Source organism: Hylobates moloch, unplaced genomic scaffold, assembly GCF_009828535.3.
Source record: "Hylobates moloch isolate HMO894 unplaced genomic scaffold, HMol_V3 SCAFFOLD_15, whole genome shotgun sequence".
In the NCBI taxonomy this organism is placed as follows: domain Eukaryota; kingdom Metazoa; phylum Chordata; class Mammalia; order Primates; family Hylobatidae; genus Hylobates; species Hylobates moloch.
In genome coordinates this window covers 59,823,281-59,846,391 of record NW_026652290.1, presented here as the reverse complement: position 1 = coordinate 59,846,391, position 23,111 = coordinate 59,823,281, and the positions used below count along the sequence as shown (strand labels likewise).

General features: G+C 42.5%; 1 protein-coding gene across 4 annotated transcripts in view; it reads left to right on the top strand.

The window, feature by feature from the left end:
* Positions 1–9,314: 9,314 nt before the first annotated feature.
* The window catches only part of LOC116483172 (protein Jade-3-like), a 59,696-nt gene continuing 45,899 nt past the window's right edge, over positions 9,315–23,111 (top strand). For 3 of the 4 annotated variants that reach the window (XR_009209950.1, XR_009209949.1, XR_009209952.1), the window contains exon 1: positions 9,655–9,769. The gene's annotated coding sequence lies outside the window, so the exon portion shown is untranslated. Of the gene's footprint in view, positions 9,391–9,654; positions 9,770–23,111 lie in introns of those variants that run through there. The other variant, XR_009209951.1, reaches the window with a different exon arrangement.

The window sequence follows — 23,111 nt, the reverse complement described above, 5'->3', positions numbered from 1 at the left end:
CCAAGAAATTTCTGAAGGATTTAAGGAAAATTATTGATGTTATGATTAAAAAAACAAACAAACTGGTTCTACTATAGAATAATAGACACTGGCAACTCAGAAGGATGGGAGGGTGGTGAGGAATAAGAAATTACTTAATGGGTAGAATGTATATTATTCAGGTGACGGTTATGCTAAAAGCCTGGACGTTACAGCTATGCATTATATCCACGTAACAAAACTGCACTTTTACCCCTTAAATGTACACAAATTTTTTGAAAACTGGCTCTTGCACCTCAACAGACACACAGGATTTATGAATGGACTTGGATAGAGCATAGAAGAAGGCCTGGAGCAGTTTTCATGGGCTTTTGTCTCCTATGGCCCTGGTGCTTCTATCTTCAGGAAGCTAAATAGAGAGGCTTCTGAGAACTCACTTCGATGATGGTTCCCAAGAGGAACAACTCTCTCCTAAGCCACAAATGGGGCAGTTTACTTCTAATATGGAAAATTATGGGTTGGGCATGGTGGCTCATGCTTGTAATCCCAGTACTTTGGGAGGCCAAGGCGGGCAGATCACTTGAGGTCAGGAGTTCGAGACCAGCCTGGCCAACATGGCAAAACCCTGTCTCTACAAAAATTACAAAACTTAGCCAGGCATGGTGGCGTGCACCTGGGAGGTTGAGGCAGGAGAATTGCTTGAACCCAGGAGGCAGAGGTTGCAGTGAGCTGAGATCACACCACCGCACTCTAGTCTGGGCAACAGAGCAAGACTCCATCTAAAAAAAAGAAAGAAAAGAAAGAAAGAAAATTATGGATAGTCTCTGAAGCTAAGAATTCTCTGGAGTCAGACACTTTCTTCATCCCTTTTGAAATTTCTGATGGAGAAAAATCCAATCCAAAGAAAGAATATGAAATCCACGGAAAATTGGTTTTTTTTCTTAAGTGCATATAAGTTATGGATTTATATATAAAAGTAAAGATAGTGATTGTATCAGTCAGGATTCTAACAGAGAAACAGAACCATTAGGAGACACACGTAGATATAGATACAAATATAGATATAGATATAGATATATAGATACAGATGAACTGGCTTCTGTGATTGTGGTGGCTAGCTAGGCAAGCCTGAAATCTGAAATCCTTAGAGCAGGCCATGAGAAAGGATAGGCAGGAGTTCTCGAGCACTTGCCAATGCTGCTGTCTACGGGCAGAATTTCTTCTTCAGGAAAGCCTCCATTCTGCTATTAAGGCCTTCAACTGATTGAATCAGGTCCACCAGATTATCTAGGATAATCTTGTTTATATAAAGTCAACTGATTATAGACTTGATTCACATCTACAAAATACCTCTCAGCACCACCTAGATTAGATTTTAATGGAATACCTGGCTTATGTTAGCCAGTTATAAACTAGGGACTATAGCCTAGCTATGTTAACACATAAAACTGACCATTACAGGCCAGGTGCACAGTGGCCATGCCTATAACCCCAGCACTTTGGGAGGCTGGGGCGGGTGGGTCACTTGAGACCAGGAGTTCGAGACCAGCCTGGCCTCAAGGCTGGTGAAACCTCGTCTCTACTAATAATACAAAAATTAGCCAGACATGGTGGTGAGTGCCTGTAATCCCAGCTACTCGAGAGGCTGAGGCAGGAGAATCGCTTGAATCCAGCAAGTGGAGGTTGCAGTGGGCGGAGATCACACCACCATACTCCAGCCTAGGAAATAAAGACATTCTCAGATGACAGAAAATTTATAAAATTTTCACTAGCAGACTTACTATTAATGAATAGCTAAAGGAAGTTCTCCAAATGAAAAGGAAATGATAGCAGGAGGAGGGCTGAAACTTCAGAAAGGAAGGAAAACAATGAAATGTGTAAAAAATAAGGATAAATATAAATAGACTATCCTTTTCCTAATGAATTTCTTTCAATTATGTTAAATTGTTAAAGCAAAAATTGTAACACCATCTGATGTGGGCTCAATGTATGTACAAGAAATAGAAATTATATTTTTTAAAGTGGGAGGACAGGCCGGGTGCGGTGGCTCACGCCTGTAATCCCAGCCCTTTGGGAGGCCGAGGCAGGCAGATCACTTGAGGCCAGGAGTTTGAGAGCAGCCTGAACAACATGGAGAAACCTCAGCTCTATTAAAAATACAAAAATTAGCCAGGCGTGGTGGTGCATGTCTGTAGTCCCAGCTACTTGGGAGGCTGAGGCATGAGAATCGTTTGAATCCAGGAGGCAGAGGTTGCAGTGAGCTCAGGTTGCGCCATGCACTCCAGCCTGGGTGACAGAGCAAGACTATGTCTAAAAAAAAAAAAAAAAAAAAAAGTGGGAGGGTAAGGGATAAAGGAACCTAAAGGAAAATAAAGTTTCTACCCCTTACTAAAAGTGGTAAAATGTTGCTAACAATACACTATAAGTTATATGTGTCTATTTTAACACCTAAAAAACAGTAAGAAAACTATACACACTGATATACTCAAAAACATTATAATAAAGTCAAACAGAGTTCTAAAACATATTCAGGTAACCCACAGTAAGGCCAGAAACAGCAAACAGAGGAATGAGAAATGGAACAGACGAAAAGCAAATAACATTAGACTTAAGCCCTAAGATACCAATAATTATCTTCTAATTAAATGGTCTAAATACATGAATTAAAAGGCAGACAATCACAAAATGGATTTTTAAAAAATAACCCTCTATATGCTGTCTATATGAAACGACTTCAAATATGATAACATAGGTAGAAAGTGAAAAGAAAAAGATACACTACACAGACATGAATTTATAAAAACAGATAATGGCTATATGTTAATATCAGAAAAGTAGACTTTGGAGCAAATAAAATTACCAAGGACAAAGAGAGATATTACACAATGATAAATGAATCAATCCACCAAGAAGACAAAGAAATCCTAAACATGTATGCACCAATAAATAGGGCTTCAAAATACATGAAGTAAAATCTGATAGAACTGAAAGAAGAACAGGTAAATCCATGATTATAGTTGGAGACTTCAATACCCTCCTCTCAGCAATAGAAATACTAGACAGGAAATCAGCAGGATTATAGAACTCAACAATACCATAAAGCAACAGGACCTAATTTATAGGACATTCTACCCAATAGCATAACTCACATTCTTTTCAAATACCCATGAAACATTCACCAAGATAACCCATATTCTGCGTCATACAAAATTTCAACAAATGTAAAAGAATTGAAACCATGCGGAGTATGTTCTCTTGAACTCCTGGCTTCAAGCAATCCTCCTGCCTCAGCCTCCCAACGTGCTAGGATTACAGGCATGAACCACTGTGTCATGGTCTCTGACCATAATGGAGTCAAACTAGAAATCAATAACAAAGTCAGCAGGAAAATCTCCAAATATTTGAAAACTAGACAACACACTTCTCATTAATACATAGGTCAAAAAGGGAGTCTCAAGGGAAATTTTTTAAAAATACAATGAACGGAATGAAAATGAAAATATAACATATTACAACTTGTGGAATGGAGCTAAAGCAGTGCTGACAAGAGAATTTATGGCACTAAATCCTTACATTAGAAAAGAGGCTGCCTGTCACTTGCCACTAAAAGAAAAATTTGTAATATATTTTTTAAAAATTTTTAAAAAAGAAGAGGTAAGGTCTTAAATCAATCGGGTAAGCTCCCATCTCAAGAGACTATAAAAAGAAGAGCAAAATTAAAACTTCAAAGTAAGCAGAAGGAAAGAGACAACAGCAGAAATCAATGAAATTGAAAATAGGAAAACAATAGATAAAATCAATTAAGCAAAACGCTGTTCCTCTGAAAAGATCAGTACACTTGATAAACCTATAGCAAGATTGACTAAGATAAAAAGAGAGAAGGCATAAGTCAGTATAATCACAAATGAGACAGGGGATCTTACTACAGATCCTGCAGGCATTGAAAGGAAAATAGAGAAATTCTATCAAGAACCCTACATATATAAATTCAACAACTTAGAGGAAATGGACCAATTCCTTGAAACTACAAACTACCAAAACTCAACCAATATGAAATTTATCATCTGAATAGTCTAATAACTATTTTAAAATAGGATTTATAATGTAAAAGTTATTGAAAAAAGGCAGCTCCAGGTCCACATGGTTTCACTAGAATATTTTACCCAACATTTAAAGAACACCGATTTTACACAATAGATTCTATAATACCAAAGAGGAGGGAACACTTCTGTGTTAGGGGTCCCCCAAACCATTCCCAGGCTTGATGATTCACTATGAGGACTCAGAATGCAGCAGACAGTCACATTCATGGTGAAAGCACACAGAACAAAATCTTCAAAGGCAAAAGGCACATGGAAGTACAGAAGAAACGAGGTACAAGCTTCCAAGAGTCCTCTCCCAGTGGAGTCACGCAGGATGTACTAATTCCTCCAGCAACAAGTTGTGACAACATGTGTGAAATGTTGTCTGTCAGGGAAGTTCATTAAAAACTCAGCTCTCAGGACATTTACTGGGGGTGGGTCATATAGGCACCCTCTGCCTAGCGCTTACCAAAACTCCAGACTCCTATAAGGAAAACAAGTGTTCAGCATAAACCACATTGTTCGTACGAACAGTTTAGGCCCAGTGAACAGTCTCATCAGCCCTGGGTATGGTGAGAGCCCTCTTCAAATCTAAGTTCCAAATGCCATCCATGGACCGACCTTGCATGCAGGGCTTTCAAAGGATAGCACTGAGGCCTTTCATGTTAACTCTTTTCTGCACAGCTTGAGAATCGGGAGACTTGAGTTCTAGTCCCAGCACAAATAACATTTGTACAAACAGCTTAGATATAGTTAGCCATTCTTATCAGTTCTGGGAACAATGAGAGCTCTCCTGAAATCCAAGTTCACAGATGCCTGCCAAGGGCCTGTTATGTTAACTCTTTTCTGCACAACGTCCTCAACTCATTTTATGAGGCCAGTATTATCCTAATACCAAAACCAGACAAGGACTGTAGCAAAAATCTCCCCCAAACTACAGACTTTTTTTTTTTTGAGGCGGAGTCTCGCTCTGTCACCCAGGCTGGAGTGCAGTGGCGCAATCTCGGCTTACTGCAAGCTCCGCCTCCCGGATTCACGCCATTCTCCTGCCTCAGCCTCTCCGAGTAGCTGGGACTACAGGCGCCCGCCACCACGCCCGGCTAATTTTTTTGTATTTTTAGTAGAGACGGGGTTTCACCGTGGTCTGGATCTCCTGACCTCGTGATCCGCCCGCCTCGGCCTCCCAAAGTGCTGGGATTACAAGCGTGAGCCACCGCGCCCGGCCCCAAACTACAGACTTTTATCTCTTATGGGCTTTAACACAAAAATCTGCAACAAAACATTAGCAATATAGAATCCAGCAAGGTATAAAAATAATTATATTATGGCCAAATGGGGTTTATTCCAGCTATGCATGGTTGGTTCAAAAATCAATATTCTATCGATGTAATCTACCATACCCACAGGCTAAAGAAGAAAAATCACATGATCATATAACTTGATGCAGAAAAAGCATTTGACAAAATTCAGCATTCACTCATAATAAAAACTCTCAGCAAACTGTGAATAGAGAGGTACTTTCTCAACTCAATAAAGAGCATCTACAAAAAACTTGCAACTATCATATTTAATGGCGAAAGACAGAATGTTTCCCCTTAAGATAAGGAACAAGGGGAGTATGTCCACTCTCTCCACTCTTATTCAACATTGTACTGAATGTTCTAGCTAGAACAAGACAGCAAGAAAAGGAAATAAAAGGCACACAGTTTGGAAAGAAAGAAATAAAACTGTCCCTATTCACAGATAATATGATTGTCTACATGGAAAATCCCAAACAATCTGCTGAAAAATTCCTAGAACTAGTAAGTGAGTTTAGTAAGGTCAGAGGAAACAAGATCAACACACAAAAATTAATTGCATTTCTATATATTAACAATGACCAATGAATGTGAAGACAAATTAAAAACACAATACCGCTTACAATCGTGACAAAGAAAATGAAATACTTAGGTATATATTTAACAAAATATGCATAGGTTCTGTATGCTGGAAATTGAAAAATGCTGACGAAAGAAGTCAAGGAATATCTAAATAAATGGAGAGATAGACATATCGTGTTCATGGATTGGAAGATTCAATATACAATAGTAAAGATGTCGATTCTCCTTAAACTGATCTATAGGCTTAACACAATTCCTTTCAAAATCCCAGCAAGGTTTTCGTAGATACAGAATACACTCATTCCAAAATTTATATGGAAAGGCAAATGACCTTGAATGGCTAAAACAATTCTGAAAAAGAACAATAAAGTGGGAGGAAGTGCTCTGCCCAGTGTTAAGGCTTATTATATAGCTATAGTAATCAAGACTGGTATTCACAGAGGTATAGGCACATAGATCGATAGAACACAATAGCGAACTCAGAAACAGCCCCACACAAATATGCCCAATCGATTTTTTCAAAAGTGCAGAAGCAATTCAGTGGAGGAAAAGTAGTCATTTTATTTGAGCCATCAGACAACCATAGAGAAAAATATGAACCTCAACCTTAGGTTTAGATCCTATATAAAAAGTAAATGAATCATGCACTTAAATGTAAAATATAAAACTATAACACTTATAGAAGGAAAGATAAGAGAAAATCTTCAGGACCTGGAGCTAGATGAAGATGTCTTAGACATGACACAAAAACATGATACATAAATGCAAAAATTGATAAATTGGACATCATCAAAATTTAAAATTTGGTCTGCAAAATCTCTTAGGATGAAAAGACCAGCTGCAAACTGGGAAAAATATTTGCAGATCACATATCTGACAGAGGACTTGTATCTAGAATATAGTATACAGAATTCTCAAAATTTAACAGTAGGAAACAATCCGATTAGAAAATAGGCAAAAGACTTGAACGGACATTTCACCAAAGAGGTTTTACAGATGGCAAATAAGCACATGAAAAGATGCTCAACATCATTAGCCACTAAGGAAATGCAATTTAAAACAGCAATGAGATATCACTACACACCTATTAGAATGGCTAAAAGAAAAAGATAGTGACAATACCAAATGCTGACAAAGATGTGGAGAAACTAGATCTCTCATACATTGCTGCTGGTAATATAAAATGGTATAGTCTGGAAAAGTTTGGCATTTTCTTGTAACACTAAATATACACTTACCACCTGACCCAGGAATTGCGCTCCTGAGCATCTGCCACAGAGAAATGAAAACTTATGTTTACACAAAAACTTCTACATTAATGCTCATAGCAGTTCTATTCTTAATGGGCAAACATTGGAAACAACTCAAATGACTTTCAATGCATGAATAAACAAACTGTGGGACATCCATACTACAGAATACTACTAAGTAATAAAAAGCAACAAATCATTGAGACATGCAACAAACTTGGGTACATCTCAAGAAAATCATGCTGAGCAAAGAAAAGCTGATTTCAAAAGGTATGATTCTATTTATGCAATATTCTTGAAATGACAAATTTATAGAGATGGAGAACATGTTAGGGGTTGCCAGAAATTAGAGGAGGAGAAAGCAGTGACTGTGACTACAAAGTGTAGCAGGAGGAATATTTGTGGTGGAGAAAAAGTTGATTGTGGTGATTACACAAATTTTAATGTGTTAAAATTGCACAGAACTATATACACAGACTCAGAAATCAGTGCATGAAAATTGATGAAATCTGGATAAGGTCTGTGGATTGTATTAATGTTAATATCTATATTGTATTATAGTTATCTATTACCATTGGGGGAAACTGGGCGAAGGGTACATGGGACCACTCTGTACATTTTTTTTTTTTTACAACTTTTGGTGAATCTATAATTATTTTTAAATAAATATAATAAAGTGAGATAAGTCTGAAGGACTACGAATATTTTAGAACTCACACATTTCCATATTATGGAATATAACTAGATCTTTAACATGGAAAACAGACAAAATACAAAAGAGCCTACATTATTGTTCATCCTAGAAATGTAAACGAAAATAGCCCAGGACAGTAGCTCATGCCTGTAATCCTAGCACTTTGGGAGGCCCAGGCAGGCAGATAGCTTGAGCTTAGGAGTTCAAGACCAGCCTGAGCAACATGGTGAAACTCTGTCTCTACCAAATAAATAAATAAATAAGTCGGGCCCTGGTGGCGTGTGCCTGTAGTCCCAGCTACTTGGGAGGCTGAGGTGGGAGAATCACTTCAGCCCTGGAGGTGAAGGTTGCAGTGAGCCAAGAGATCTCGCCACTGCATTCTAGCCTGGGTGACAGGGAGCCAAGAGGTTGCAGTGAGCTGAGATCGAGCCACTGCATTCCAGCTTGGCGATAGAGCGAGACCCTGACTCAAAAAAAAAAAAAAAAGGAAAAGAAAAAAGAAAGAGAATGAGTATGAGTTCATCATAGTTGCATATAGTACATTTCCAAACCCAGAGAGGTAAGCCAAAAAGGTTTGTTGCTTAAACATCTATATTAGAATTCAACCAAAGGATCAGAACCAGTAGGAAATTTTACACACACACACACACACACACACACACACGGTGCCCAGCCCGCCAGAAGAACGCGTGGTGGGAATATACGTATATACACTCCCTGTTCATTCATTTCTTCGAAGCTATTGTCTTAGACGATTGTGGTGGTGGCTAAGTAAATCCAAAATCTGTAGGGCATACAGTCAGGAAGGGAAGATCAGGAGCAGGCTGGAACCAATGAGCACCGGCCAAAGGTGTCATCCATAGGGGAAATTCTCTTTCTCTGACGTACTCAGCACCCTCAGCCCTGATTGAAAGGCTCTCCAACTGATTCCGTCAGGCCCACCTAGATTATCCAGGATTATCTCCCTAACTTTAAGTCAACTGATTAGGAGCTTTAATTACATCAGCAAAATACCTCCAGAGCAACACCTGGATTGGCATTCGATCAAATAACTGTGGGCGATAGCCTAACCAGTGGACACATCGAAAAAGCCACACAACATCACAAACCACCTGTGCTGGCAACTGAATAAATGAATTATGTTAATAGCCACCTTGGCTTTATTATTACAGGTAATTCAAGCACAAGCGACATAAATCAATAGCGGCCGCAGAGTTGATGTATGAGAGTCCCACTTTGGAACTTCAGAGTTGGAAGGGGCCGTGAAAACCTTAGTCTGTATTTCAACACAGCCGAGGCATCTGCACCTCGTCCTCTCTAGCGCTCGGCGGGGCTGGGGCGTCTCGGACAGTGGCGCACCCAGCTGGACCGAAGGGGAGCCCACCTCGAACGTGGCGCCGCGGGTGCGGGAGCGGCTAGTGGGCGGGACGTCGAGGCGGCGCGTGGCGACGGCGCCCAGCCGGCCAGAAGAACGTGCGGCGGGCAGACGGCTGGGAGCCGCTCCGGTAGGGAGAGCGCGGCCGGCGGTGGGTGGGAGGAGAGGTTGGGGGAGGAAGGAAAGGGAAGAGGCGGAGCGTGGGAGCGCACAGTGTCAGGAATACAATAGTGCTCCGCGCCGCCTCAGCCGCCGCCGCCGCCCAACCGCCTGCCCAGCGCTGAGGCCTGACGGGCCGGGCGGACGAGGGCCAAGGGCGGGAGCTGAGGCGCGGGGGGCGGCCCCGGAGGGGGGCGGGGGTGAGGAGGGGATTAAGGGGCAGGTGCGAGGGAGGGAAGAGAAGAAAGCGAGCGGTTAGGGGGGCGGTTACCACTCCGACCGGACTCACCTGGCACATTGCCGGGCCGCGGCGTGGAGCCGGGCAGGAGCCGCGAGCCAGCTGCGCGAAGGTAGGCGCCGCGGAGGCCGGATCCGGCGCGGGCGAGGTTGGGGGCGTCGCGCCGGCTGGGCGGCGGGAGCGGCGGCCTCCGGGAGTGGAAGCGGGCGGCGCGAAGCGCACAGTCCCGGCCCGGCCTCGCCGCGCTCCGGGTCGCTCCGGTTCCACATCTTGGTCGCCTCCGGCGTCCCCAGCGCCTTGGGGCCGAGAGCGTGTGTGGGCTGAGGTAAAGTGCCTGGTGGCCCCTCTGCCCGCCCGGGCAGTGCCTGGTGGCCCGGGCGGGGGGCGGGGGCGGACGCGCCAGCTCCGCTGCAGCTCCCGGCTACACCGGGCAGGAATTGAGCGCCATAACTGTTGCGGCTCTTTCCTCCGGTGCCCCCGCCTGGCTCCCCCTCCCCCGTTCCTGCCCTTTGCCTGGCTTCGGAGCTGATGGGGCCAGACCCGTGGCGGGAGGACCTGCTCTGTCGGCCGCCGGGGGTCGGATGCTCCGGGGAGCGAGGGCGCGCCCTGGTTGTTTAGATATTGGGGGGCGGAAAGAACCGAGTGCCTGGAGAGGGGAGAACGGGTGGTGCTGGGTGCGGCGAGGCACCCCGGGAAGCCCGGGTGCCCACCCGGCGGGAGTGGGAGCGCGGGCGCCCGGCGGGCCGGCGAACTTTCCCTCCCGCTGGCGGCATTGTTCGAACTGCGGGTCCGTGGCCGTCGAGCGTCGGGCGGTCCCGGGGTGGGAAAATCGTGAGGGCTTTGCTAGTCTTTCAGGGAAATTTTCCCACCGCAAAGTTAACTTTTCTCCAGCTTTCGAGTTCGTCTTATTCCCTCCGCTCCGGGGGCCGTAGTTTGTTTTTTTGTTTTGTTTTGTTTTTTGTTTGTTGTTTTTTTAATAGCCTTCCATCTTTTTCTCCCGCTTTTCAGAGCAGAGCCAGTGCTTCGGTGGAGTCTAGCTTTAAATTGCACAGGGCAGCCTGCGTTTGTTATTTGTGAGGAGGGGGTGGCGGGATCTGGAGTGAGTGACCACAGTGGTGGTATGTGGAGGCATGTTTCAAAGTTTTTATCGCTGTGCAGCCCTGGGACATATGCAGCTACTAGGGATTTGGCAAGAAACTTGTTTGGCCGCTTCTCCGACTTTGAGTTGGAAGGAAATCCGTGGCCTCAGATGTGCGCGAGTTGTTTGTGTGTGCCGTAAGGTGCGTTTATCTATGAAGCTGAGGATGAGATTCCTCCCTCCCGCCGTCTGATTGTGTAAGAAGTCAAAAACGTGTTGAAGGTGATTCCAGTGGTGGCCTGGAGGGAAAGGCGACCTCATTCCCTGTGTTCAGTCTGATAAAGTGAACTGATGCTCTCTAAACTTGAGAAGTAATGAAAAATAATTTAGGTAAAAACTGGTCGCACAACGTCTTTGCTTAGTTTAAGCAACCCACAATCCACTTTCCCAGACCAGTTCTCCTGTTAAATACTTTCCCTTTAGCCACTTCTTGTCATCCTAGGCTGGGAGGGAGAAAGAGTAGGGCTGAGAGAGGAGTCGGTCTGAACAAAGCATTGTGTTTTTATTTCGTTTAATACTTCCAAAACATCTATAGACAATGGGAATATGGGTCCCGGCCTTCGTACCCTTTAAGTAGTGTGGTTCTCATGCTTTTGTAGCATCATGGGATTACTCTTCGGCTAAGTGAAAATAGATCTTTTTTCTTTTTTGTTTAACCTAGGAGTATTCTACCTCCATAACATATCATTTTCTCTTTCATTTAAAGTGAGCTCTGAGCTTAAATACTTGAACTGTAAAAGGATAATACCCTCTCTTCAAGGATTACCGGAGATCGTTGAGAAGTGTTTCAGTGCCCAGCGTGTATTCAACGCTCATTGCCACCTTTTCTCCAGTTGCGCTCTTCTTTATGCTTTTGTTTGCTACAGAATGGCTTTTAACCCAATATTGTTGCCTTGCTTTCTGTCCAGTCAATTCTGGAATAGTCAGGGGTGCAAGTCTGGCTCTAGAATTCACACTTTCTCTCTCCCCTCTTTGAGTCATGTTGCTTGACCTCGGCAATGCGATGTGAATCTGGTCATAGGTAGAAAAAAGTAGAGAAAGGCTTCCCACTCCTCCCTGAAGTGTTGTGACCCACCTTCAGGCCCGTAGAGGAGATTCCCAGGAGCAGGACAGGTGATGGTGCAGGGCTGGCATCATAGCTAAGAAGTATGGATTGGTGAAAGTTAAAATAAAGAAGAAAGGGTGTTGAAGACTTGTAGGTTTAGTATGGTCCTCTCCTTTAATAATGCTTGTCTTTTCCCTCTCTTGTGTTCCACCAACCATAACAACCCATTTTTCCCCCTAACCTACACAAAGCCATATCTTCTTTCTGCCCACTACTTTGAGGTCTGGCTGGAACTAGGCAAGTATTTTGGAAGAGGTGGGGGAGGTAGGAGGCATCAGGTGTTGGTGAAGACATGGCATTAGGGAGGGCTCTTAGAAGCCTTGATCAGAGTTACAGAGAGCCACTCCAAAAATGAAGTTGAACATTATCATGGGACATAATGCACCTACCTCCTTGTGGAGCTTACACAAAATAGGAGCTGAGAAGACAGGTAATATGCTGTCTTACATTAAGAAAACCTCTCATTGAGGTATGATTTACTACAATCTTGACTTGCCCCACAATATAGGTGAGAAGTGAGTGTTAGGTGACACCTGTCTGGCACTCTCCTAACATGGGGACACTTTAATGGCTCACAAGTTTCTGTTGTTCCAGTTACAGTGGCTGGGAAAGCTGAAGCATTCTGGTTTGTATGGTGGGGAGGATCTAGGATGAATGGGTAGAAGTGATGACAGAATAAACGGGTACTAGCAAGTAAGTGGTCATTACAGACCAAATAACTACCACTTTGAGTCTTCTGTTTTCTGGAATCTTCATGACTCCTCCATGGTTATTTTTGCCTTGTTCCTGTAGGTCTTTCCATAGACAATAGCAGCAAAGTTCTTACCATTAGAACTGCCTCTGTGCTTTTCTTGGGAGAAAGTAAAAAAAAAAAAAAAAAGAAAAAAAGGGTCCTGGGAAAAACTTGCCCGATTTCATAGCTAGGCTTGTGAAAAGGAAGGTAATAACTCTGAAGGCAGCCGACTGAATAAAGGACCTGGTGTGGGGAAATAGTGCTGGGGCTTTGACCAATAGGAAACACCTATGAGTTCATCAATACTTTTCAAGCAGCATATAATTTAATCTTTGCCAAAACCCAGGAACCATGGCTGTGCCCTGCTACCCAAGGAGCTCCTTTTCCCTTGGTATTGGCTGATGGGCAAGGAAACCCGAGCCTAGAATGTGTTTGTTTTGTTTTGTTTTGTTTTGTTTTGAGACACATGACAAGAAAATATGATACCAGCATGGCCAATACACTAGACTTTGTGTGTTGGAATCTTCTGGGACACATTCTTTTTTAGATTTTAAAAACTTATTTTGATAATTACAAACTGTTAGAAGAATAGTACAAAGAACTCACTATATTCCCAATTATTAACGGTTTGCTCTCATTTGCTTTATCACTTGCTCTTTTAGTTTCTCTTTCCAAACCATTTGTTAGTCATCACTGAAATTTATTATTTGTTGTTTCTTTCAAGCCATTTGTTAGTAATCACTGAGAGATTGGTACTTATCAAGGGCATCCTGTCCTGAACAGTGGCTCAGTTGCAGCCACTGGGTATAGCAGAACAGTCGTGGTGAGGCAGGGTCCAGAGGTAGAGCAAAGTCTACCTACAGTTATGAAGCACACAGTTTGTAAACCGTTTAGAATCTCTAGGGCTAGATACAGAAATCATTATCAATTGTAACAGTGGTTAAGATAAACTCCACTTTTCTCGCCATTATTGTCAAGTTTGTTCTTAACTATTCCAAACTTTAATATTGTTAATGAAAATTCAGTCCACTCCCCAACTTTGCAGCAATAATATATTCTCCAAGATTTTCATTTGATTCATTCAGCAAACATGTATTGAATACCTTCTGTTTGCTAGGGGTATAAGAGGTGAAAGATACCCCCTTAACAGCTGAACCTCCAGTGGAAAGGAATTAAGTCATCTTCTCACAGTCAGGGGGAAGAGTGCTCTGCTGAAGGGGTTCACAGGGAGTGTTGGGAGCACCATCCTGGTTAAGGATCTGAGAAGTAGATCTCTGGGAGTCATTTGGGATGGATGTAACTATGAAGATCTGTCTTCTCTGAGGCCTGCTCTTAGATGACAAGGTTCGTGAGTTAGGGAAGCCTTTGGTGTCATACCTAGCACAGGCTGTGAGGTCAGGCCAACTTGGATTCAAATCCTAGCTCTACCACTTGCTCTTGGCCAGTTATTTAACTTCTCTGTGCCTCAATTTCTTTGTCAAACCATATCTCTGAGGGTGGTAGTGAGAATTGATCGATGCTCTGTAAACATTCATTTCATCTTACTCTACAAAAATGCAATATATGGGGAAATTGCCTGAAAAGTAATAGGTATTAAGGTGGGATCCAAGCCGGGGCTGGGGGTGGGGGGGGGGCGGTGTGTTTCTATTTTTTCAACAAATAAATATCTAATTGCACTAAGAGCTATGATGGACATTACCATATAGGATAATAATAATAACAGCGGCAATGATTTCTTAAACATTTCCTGTGTGCCAAGTACTGTGCTAAGTGCTTGAGGATCTCTCTCTCTGAGGTGTGAAACTCAGAAAGGTGAAGCAAAGGTAACTTGCCCAAGGTCATGCAGCAAGTATAAGGTAGAATGTCCCTGTGAGGGAGACCAGCATGGTGCCCTGAGCCTTGAGAATGAGCAGGAATAAGCAAGGTAAAGGTTAGAGAGAAGGGATTGCCAGGCAGGAGTAGCAGCAGGTGTTGTGAGGGCACTGAGGTGGGAGAGAGATGTGGAAAGGATCCCCAGAGGTTTGGCTAGGACTTGGGGTAAGAGGGATGAGGTGGGTAGGGAAAGATTGACAGGGCCTTATGGGACCTCATTAAAGAGGTTGTGTTTTATTCCAAGTACAATGGGAGGTGTTTCTTTTTTTCTCTCTCTCTGTCTAATGGGAGGTCTCTCTCTCTCTCTCTCTCTCTGTCTGTCTGTCTGTCTCTCTCTCTCTCTCATCCAGAGAAGCGTATAGTGAGGCCTAAACAAAAATGGTTTAAGAAAGTCATTTTCCCTTCAGTGTCCCACCTTGCAATCCAATAGAGGCAATGTCTCTGGACCAAATGCGTAGGTCTTAAACAGTTTTTATTGACTGCCATTAACATGGCTAAAAAGAGTTTCTATGATGCTGGAAGAAGCTGGTCCTTCAGAATGCTTCTAGAAGGAGGTTTAATTAGGCTCATATAGCTGATGCTTTTTAGGCTGCATTAAGGGAGCTCTTTCAGCTCTCACTGATCCCTGTCACATGGGGAAAAAGTAGAATTGAGAGAAAACATAATTCCTGGAAACCTGAGTTGTTGTTCAGTGTTAGAAATGGAACTGTGGAGTATAAGACTTTGGTTTAAATATATCATGATAAAGATACTTCAGTGACTAAATGGAAATTTTTTTATGTTTTTTGTTTTTTGTATCTGTGTGCCATCTGTGATGGCAGACAGCACATTTGTTAGAATCTGGGAAGACTGAAGTATTTTTTCAATACTTATTATATATTTATTTATTCTCATCCAGGTACTGGAAGTTTTTCTGTTTGAAACTATTTCTTATCTACAGAGTAAACTTTCAATGGTCATTTATGTGATATGATCCCCAAACTTTTTCTAGTCTTGGTTCCCCTCTCTGGATGCACTTTCATTGGTCACCATTTATGGTACTCATATTGGAACATGGTTGTCCAGTTGTTGTCCAACTGAGGTAGACATTATGTTTCTGAATTCAGCCCAAGTTAAGTAGCTGCATCACTAAACTGTGGTATTTACTGACGTCAAAAACTGAACTGCTATCATCCTATATTTGGGAAACAATTTAATTGCAGTGACTTTACATATGTTCTAGTTAAATTTCATCCTGTTTTTGCTTATAATATTAGCTTTTGAATTCTCCTCTTTCCTTTGATGAATGTTATCCCTCTTAGGGTCAGTAACCCTAAATTCATCTATGTTACTCATCAAAGTTTTGATCAAGATAGGGCCAAGGGCATAGCTCTGTGTCTCACCAGAAGACACCTACCTTCAGGATTACCTGCCTGCAGCCTGCATTTTTTTAAATCTATCAGCAGGAAAATCCTGTCAGCTGCCTCCACGTATTACTGTACCTATAAACAATTTTCTCAATAAATGAGTGACTGGAACAGAAAGGAGCCCAAAGTAAGTTGAGTGTGTCATGTTCTTAGAGAGCCTGTGCTGGCTGCTAGTGACTGTTTTCTTTTTCAAGTGCTTATCCAGCCAATGCTTTATTAATGTGGTTTAGAATCTAGTTTGAAGTGATATTCAAGCTTTTTATTTGCAATAATTATATCTACCCCCCTTGAAAATAAGGGAAATTTTTGTCTCTCTGTAGCCTATTGGGAGATCTGGTTTGAGTTTCTACAAATAAAGTAGTTTTTAGGATAATGCCCAGCCAGGATGCTTGTGCTCTACTTCCCAGCCAGAGCATCTTTTCTCCCTGAACAATAACCAACCCTTTTTATAATTTAAGGAACTGTAAGGACTCCCTAGGCCAGTAGCTTGGGACATCACAAGTTAGGCTTGCTGGTAGTCTTTCTCTTGTTCTTTAGGACCAACCACATGCCTAATTCCAGTTACTATTTTTCTATAAGGATTCTTAGTTATACATCTCAGAGTCCTGACTTAAATTAGCCTAAGTAACAGAAAGAGGGTTTACTGGTAAATGAAGTCCACAGGCTGCTGCCTTTAGGAATGGCAACATCCAGGCTGTTATTGCAACCCCAAATCTCCTTTTCTCACCTGTGCGTTCCTGTGATTTAGTTTCACTCTCAGGCAGACTGTATCTGTAGCAATGCAGTGCCTCTTTCCCAATACTTCTGTCAAAACACTTGACTGACTTGTTGACCTAGCCTAGGCCATGTGCCTTAGACACAGGAGGTGTGTAGTGTTGGGGAAGGGGAGTGAGCCCTCATTCATTCTTCATTCATATGTTTGATGAGTGCCCAGTATGTACCAGGCACCGTGTTAGGCTCTGAGGTTATCACAGTGAACAACACAGGCATGGTCTCTGCCCTCTTGAAGTGTCGATGTGTAAGGAAACGGACTTTAATGTGCCCACAGTGATAAAGGAGAAGTTACTGGGTGCTGGGAAGCAAATGACATGGGTCTCTACCTACTCGGGGGTAGGGGACAGAAGGCTATCCTGAGGAAATGTTATTTGGATTGAAACCTGACATGACTAGGAGATAGCCATGTGAAGTAGGATAGGGTGATGATGGGCAGTCCAGAGTAGGGGGTAGGATAGTATTGGAGGTAGAAAGGAACATACTCCAGGCACTGAAAAGAATACAGGATGTTGGGACCACAGAGACTGAAGGGGCAGAGTATCACAGGTAGGACTGGAAAAGTAGGTTGGCACCACCTCTGACAGAGCTGCATGGTTTGCAGGAGATTTAGAAGCCATACAAAGTTTAAAGCAGGGAATCAAAGTGATTAATAGCCCTGGTCCATATGGGTAACTCACTTTCTGAGATACAGCTTAGTCTCATTAATTTACCAAGCTCACTCACCTGGTTGGCATTTAAATCTATGGACATCACAATATCTATCGCGTTCAAACTGGGCTCAGGCATTGCCTCTCCCAGGAAGCAGTCCTCATTGCCCCTTCCTTCTTGCCACTGGAAAAGGATGGGTGTTCCTCTATTCCTGTTCCCTTAGTCGCCTCCTCAGAGTACTGTCACAGTTTTGTTTACCCCATCCAGGTCTGGGCAGAATATGTAGGTGCCCAGCCAAGCTAATGATTGGCATCTGTGCAAAAAAAAAAGTGTTATCATAGCAGACCTGACTTTGAAAAGGTCTGCTTACAAGGTTGACTCTGGGCTGGCAAATAAGAACTTTATTTTGGGGAGGGTTCTTGACCTTCCCAGAATGGGTAAGGGTGGCTCATTGTGTCAGAATTGTTTATACAAGTAATATGGCTTATGCTGAATACCTGCTTTATTTCTTGAAGTCTAAAATTTTGGTCTGTACCAGTCAGAGGGTGCCTATGTGACCAGTCCTCAATAAAAACCCTGGGGCACTGAGTCTCTAGTGGACTTCCCTAGTAGACAACATTTCACGTGTATCATCACAACTTGTTGCTAGGGAAATTGTGTTCTGTGTATGCACTAGGAGAGGACTCTTAGAAGCTTGTGCCTTGTCTCCCCTGCACTGCATCCCATGAGCCTTTTCCCTTTGCTAATTTTGCTTTGTATCCTTTCAGTGTAATAAATCATAGCCATGAGTATGATTATATGCTGAATCCTGTGAGTCTTCCTTGTGAATCACTTATCCTAGGGGTGATCTTGGGAACCCCTTACACAGCACGCTTGCAAAAACCATTATTTGTTCAATGCATATTTGAGAGAGAGGTTCTCTGATGGTGGCAGTGACTCTCCTGTTGAGCAGTCAGATTTCACCCTAAACTCGCACTCTCCACTCTACTAAACCACAGTTCTGCAGGGGCCTAAAAGGGAGTCTGTGAGCACTGGGAAGCAACAGTTTTATATCAAGTATCATAATCAGGTTTGCATTTTGGAAAGAATAAATGCACCAGAAGCAGGAAAATTTGTGAGAGGAGTTTGCTTTATCAAATTAAAACTTACTACAAAGCCATTATAATAAAAATAATATGATAATGGACTAGAAATTTGGTGTGTTATCCAGATTTTCCAAATTCCAGCCTAAGTTCCTTCATCAGATCTTTATTGAATTCTTTGATGGGCCTGTGAGAGTGAACATGTGAGACTCAGTTCCTCCTTGGCTGTGCTTCTGAGACAGGTCATGCAAAAACAAGCATCATTTATACAGTCTACAACAGAACGCTCTGAACTTGTTTTTAGGTGGTTGTGATGCTGTCAGTTGTCAAAGTAGTAATGTGGGGTTCTGAATTCAGAACTTGATAAAAACAGTAAATGAACAAAGGACTTTTTACCAGTCTCCTGTGAATTGCTAATATTTCAAATCGTTGCGTATTAATAGCTTAGGGGTAGTTTTAATTTTTATAGTTTTTCAGTTGGTAAAAATGAAATATTTCTGTTTCCACAATCTGCCACCATTGTTTTGTCTTTCTTTGTGTGTCAGGAGTGGTGTTTCCTAAGGGAAAACTTAATTAGACTGTGCAACAATTTTCTTTGGGAAATAGAGAAAGCTGGTTATGTAAAATACACTGGATGAAAGATCTTATAAAAAACCTTTGAAGGAGGGAAACATCCTGTACTGAGGGAACTGAGGTGGGATGATGGAGTTTTGGTGTCCTTGTTTTGCATTTCTAACAGTAAGCTTGAAAGCACAGGATCTTCTGACCATTGAAGCTGAAATTATGTATGCAGTGTTTCTCATGAAATAACATTTACCATAAAAAAGACTGCATTTATACTTGGGTAATTCTAAAAATTTCTAGGCAGAAAATTCTAAAACCGTTAATGCAAAAAATTCACGCGCTCAAGACCCACACGAGCACACAAAAGCATTACATTGATTACACGTCTGTATATTGGCCATTCCCTGAAATGGTGTCTCAGAAGGATTAAAATTGAGCCTCTGTTCTGAGCATGTGGCTTCGGCTGTGGCCTGGGAGAGTGCCAGTTATTCGAAGCACCTGCGCCTCCTCACAGGGTCTTGTTGTGGCTGCCCAGGAAGATGGAGGAAAACTGCCTTACCACTCTAGTCACATATACGGGGGTAGGAATCCTGCCTCTTAGGCTTCTCCTGCTCTGACTGACAAGAGACCCAGAGATGATAGTCTAGCCATCTGGTTGCAACTCTCGGGCAGAAAAAGCAGAAACTAGAGTAAAATCAAATATATCCTCCCCCAACTGACACCAAGCCCACACTGATAGTAATAATCAGAATACCTTTTTGTCAACAACTTCCTCTTGTGTTAAACAACATTCTGGAATCCTGGTTCACCGTGTACAAATGGTACATGAAAAGAGGGTGCTCAGATCTGATCTAGAAATTTGAGATGTAGGTAGAGAGACCTAATACTCCACTGGGGACCCACAGGCCAATTACCTTAAGTCTGGTAAGTGGAATACAACTCCTAAAGGAAACTAGGTGTTTTGAATTGAGAAAAAAAAAGTATTTATAAGCGAGGCTTTATGTATTTCTTAATATATGTCCTTAAAAGTTCATAGGAATTAAGGCCGGGCACGGTGGCTCACGCTTGTAATCCCAGCACTTTGGGAGGCCGAGGCGGGTGGATCATGAGGTCAGGAGATCGAGACCACGGTGAAACCCCGTCTCTACTAAAAAATACAAAAAATTAGCCGGGCGTGGTGGCGGGCACCTGTAGTCCCAGCTACTCGGAGAGGCTGAGGCAGGAGAATAGCGTGAACTCGGGAGGCGGAGCTTGCAGTGAGCCGAGATTGCGCCACTGCACTCCAGCCTGGGCGACAGAGCGAGACTCCGTCTCAAAAAAAAAAAAAAGTTCATAGGAATTAAACTTGTCTAGAATATGTGAGGGCTTTGGAGACTAAGAGAAGCAAAGGAAGGAAGCTTTTATTTTTTGCTCATTTTTGTTCATGAGCCAAATCCTGCAGTATTAGATTGAACCATATGAAATTGCTGATACACAAACATTTTGACTTGCAACAATGGCAGTTTCATATGGTTCAACCTAATAAAAACTAATTTTTTTTTTTTTTTTGGACAAAGAGTGTTGCCCTGTCTCCCAGGCTGAATTGCACTGGCTCAGTCTCCGCTCACTGCAAGCTCCGCCTCCCAGGCTCAAACGATTCTCCCACCTAAGCCTCCTGAGTGGCTGGGATTATGCGTGCCTGCCGCCACGCCCAGCTAATTTTTGTATTTTTAGTAGAGACGGGGTTTCACCATGTTGGCCAGGCTGGTCTCGAACTCCTGACATTGTGGTCCACCCGCCTCGGCCTCCCAAAGTGCTGGGATTACAGGGGTGCTCTGATGTGTTACTCTGACATTCCAGTTAAATAGTTAACCACTGGTTGCAGGTGCCACGCTTATCTCTGGACAGGGGAGGTACCTTATGGCTGCCTTGGCATCAGACAGGATTAGAAACTTCCAGATAGAGTGACATTTGCTACTTGTATGGCTGCTGTTATGTACTTCTTTTGCGTCAAGTGCTTGACCCATATGTGATCTTGGCATTAGCTACAGTGCCTTCCTCTGTGGATCCCAGCAGTAATGCCTGCTTTGGAAAATTAGTACCCAAAGTGATTTAGTGTAGTAGGACTGAGGTATGTGATGAAATTTCCACTCTACAGTTAATCATTAAAAGCTGTGTTTCAAATTCTGTCAGTTAACTATTGCTATATAACGACCACTTCAAAAGTTAGTGGCTTAAAATAGTAATTACTTAGTTCATTTTGTGGGTCAGTCATTTGGGCTGAGTTCAGCTGAGCAGTTCTGCTGTTCTCAGCTGGTCTCCCCTTATGCCTGTGGTCAACTACAGGTCAGCAGGGAGCTCTGCTTTTGAAGTCCAATGGCTGTCAACTGGGGCAGTGGTAGGAGGTAGGAGCACAGAGCTATGCATCTCTCATCCTGCAGCAGGCTAGCCCAGACTTGTTCTCATGGTAGTTGGTCAGGTTTCTAAGAGTGAGTAGAAGCAGCAAGGCCTCTTGAGGGCTAGGCTCTGAACTGGCACACCATCACCTCATACTGTACTCGATTGCCCTAAGCAAGCCACAAAGCCAGTCCGGATTCAAGGAGCATCCATAAGGAAAGGGCATGGATAAAGAATTGGGGCCATTTTTGCTATCTATCACACAGATACAAATTACTCTTTTTTAAGGCACCAGTCTACTCCTATAACATTTAAAAATGCATGTGTTCTATGTGTTTGGAATTAAAAACTGACCAGAAGCAAATAGGAAAGTATTAAAATTGTTCACATGTCATGACCCTGATGATGGTCCTCTTGTGAAGCTAAATTGTTTTGAAGCTTGGATGCTCTGAGGCCTGGATGTGTATCACATTTTAAATCAGTCATTAATCCTGGATCCTTGCAATAAAATGATGTGAAACCCATAAATGAAGGTTTAAAACACAGCTGCAAATTTTTTTTATTCTCTTCGCCTCAGGAGGTAGGATCTATGTCTCCTTCCACTTAAATCTGGGTGAGCTTGTGACTACTTCAATACAATAGAGTATGAGACTTCTGAGGCTAAATCATAAAAGGCAATTCAGATTCTGCCTTGTTCATTGGAACACTCATACTAGGACTCCTGAGCTGCCATGTAAGAAGTTTGACTATTGAGAAGCCACCTATGCCAGAGAGGCCTTAGGTAGGCACTCTAGAGGTAGTCTCTGCTAAGCCCAGCTATCCCAGTCAAAGATGCCAGATGAGTGAAGACGTCTCCAGATGATCCAGCTGTTTGAATCTTCCCAACTGAGGCCCCATACATTGTGGAGTAGAAAAAAGTCATCACTGCTGTGCCTATCTGAATACCTGACCCACAAAATTCATGAAGTGATAAAGTGGTGGTGGTTTTATGCCACTAAATTTTGCAGTTGTTTGTTGCACAACAATCAGTAACTGGAACAGCATAAGTGAATGGTCATGGGTGTGTTCCAATAAAAGTTTATAGACACTGAAATATGAATTTCACATAATTTTTATGTGTCACAAAGTATTTTTTAAATTGTTTTCAAACACTTAAAAATGTAAAAACCATTCTTAAACTCCAGGCCATACTAAAAATAAGCAGTATGCTAGATTTGGCCCATGGGCTGTAGATTGCTGACCCCGATCTAAAAGGTTGTGTAATAGTCATAAAAATTAAACTTGAGGGCTTCTGGTCAAGATGGCTCTGATTTCATACTTTATTTTATTTTATTTTATTTTTCAGATTTTTTTATTATACTTTAGGTTTTAGGGTACATGTGCACAATGTGCGGGTTTGTTACATATGTATCCATGTGCCATGTTGGTTTGCTGCACCCATTAACTCATCATTTAGCATTAGGTATATCTCCTAATGCTGTCCCTCCCCCCTCCCCCTGATTTCATACTTTAAACTCATATCTCCTTTCTTTAAAAGTGATAATAAAGTAAAAAATTAGACATATCTGCAGTCAAGAAAGTATAAATCTCTGGACCAGAAACAGATCAGACAATAAGTGAGGATTATTAGTTACAGGCCTATAGTTATGAACATTCCGGACTCTTAGGTCCAGAAAAAGGTAGAGATGACTGGGAATTGTATTTCTGTAGATAATGGGATGAAAACATTCAGTGAATGGAGGAAATGATCCCTGAC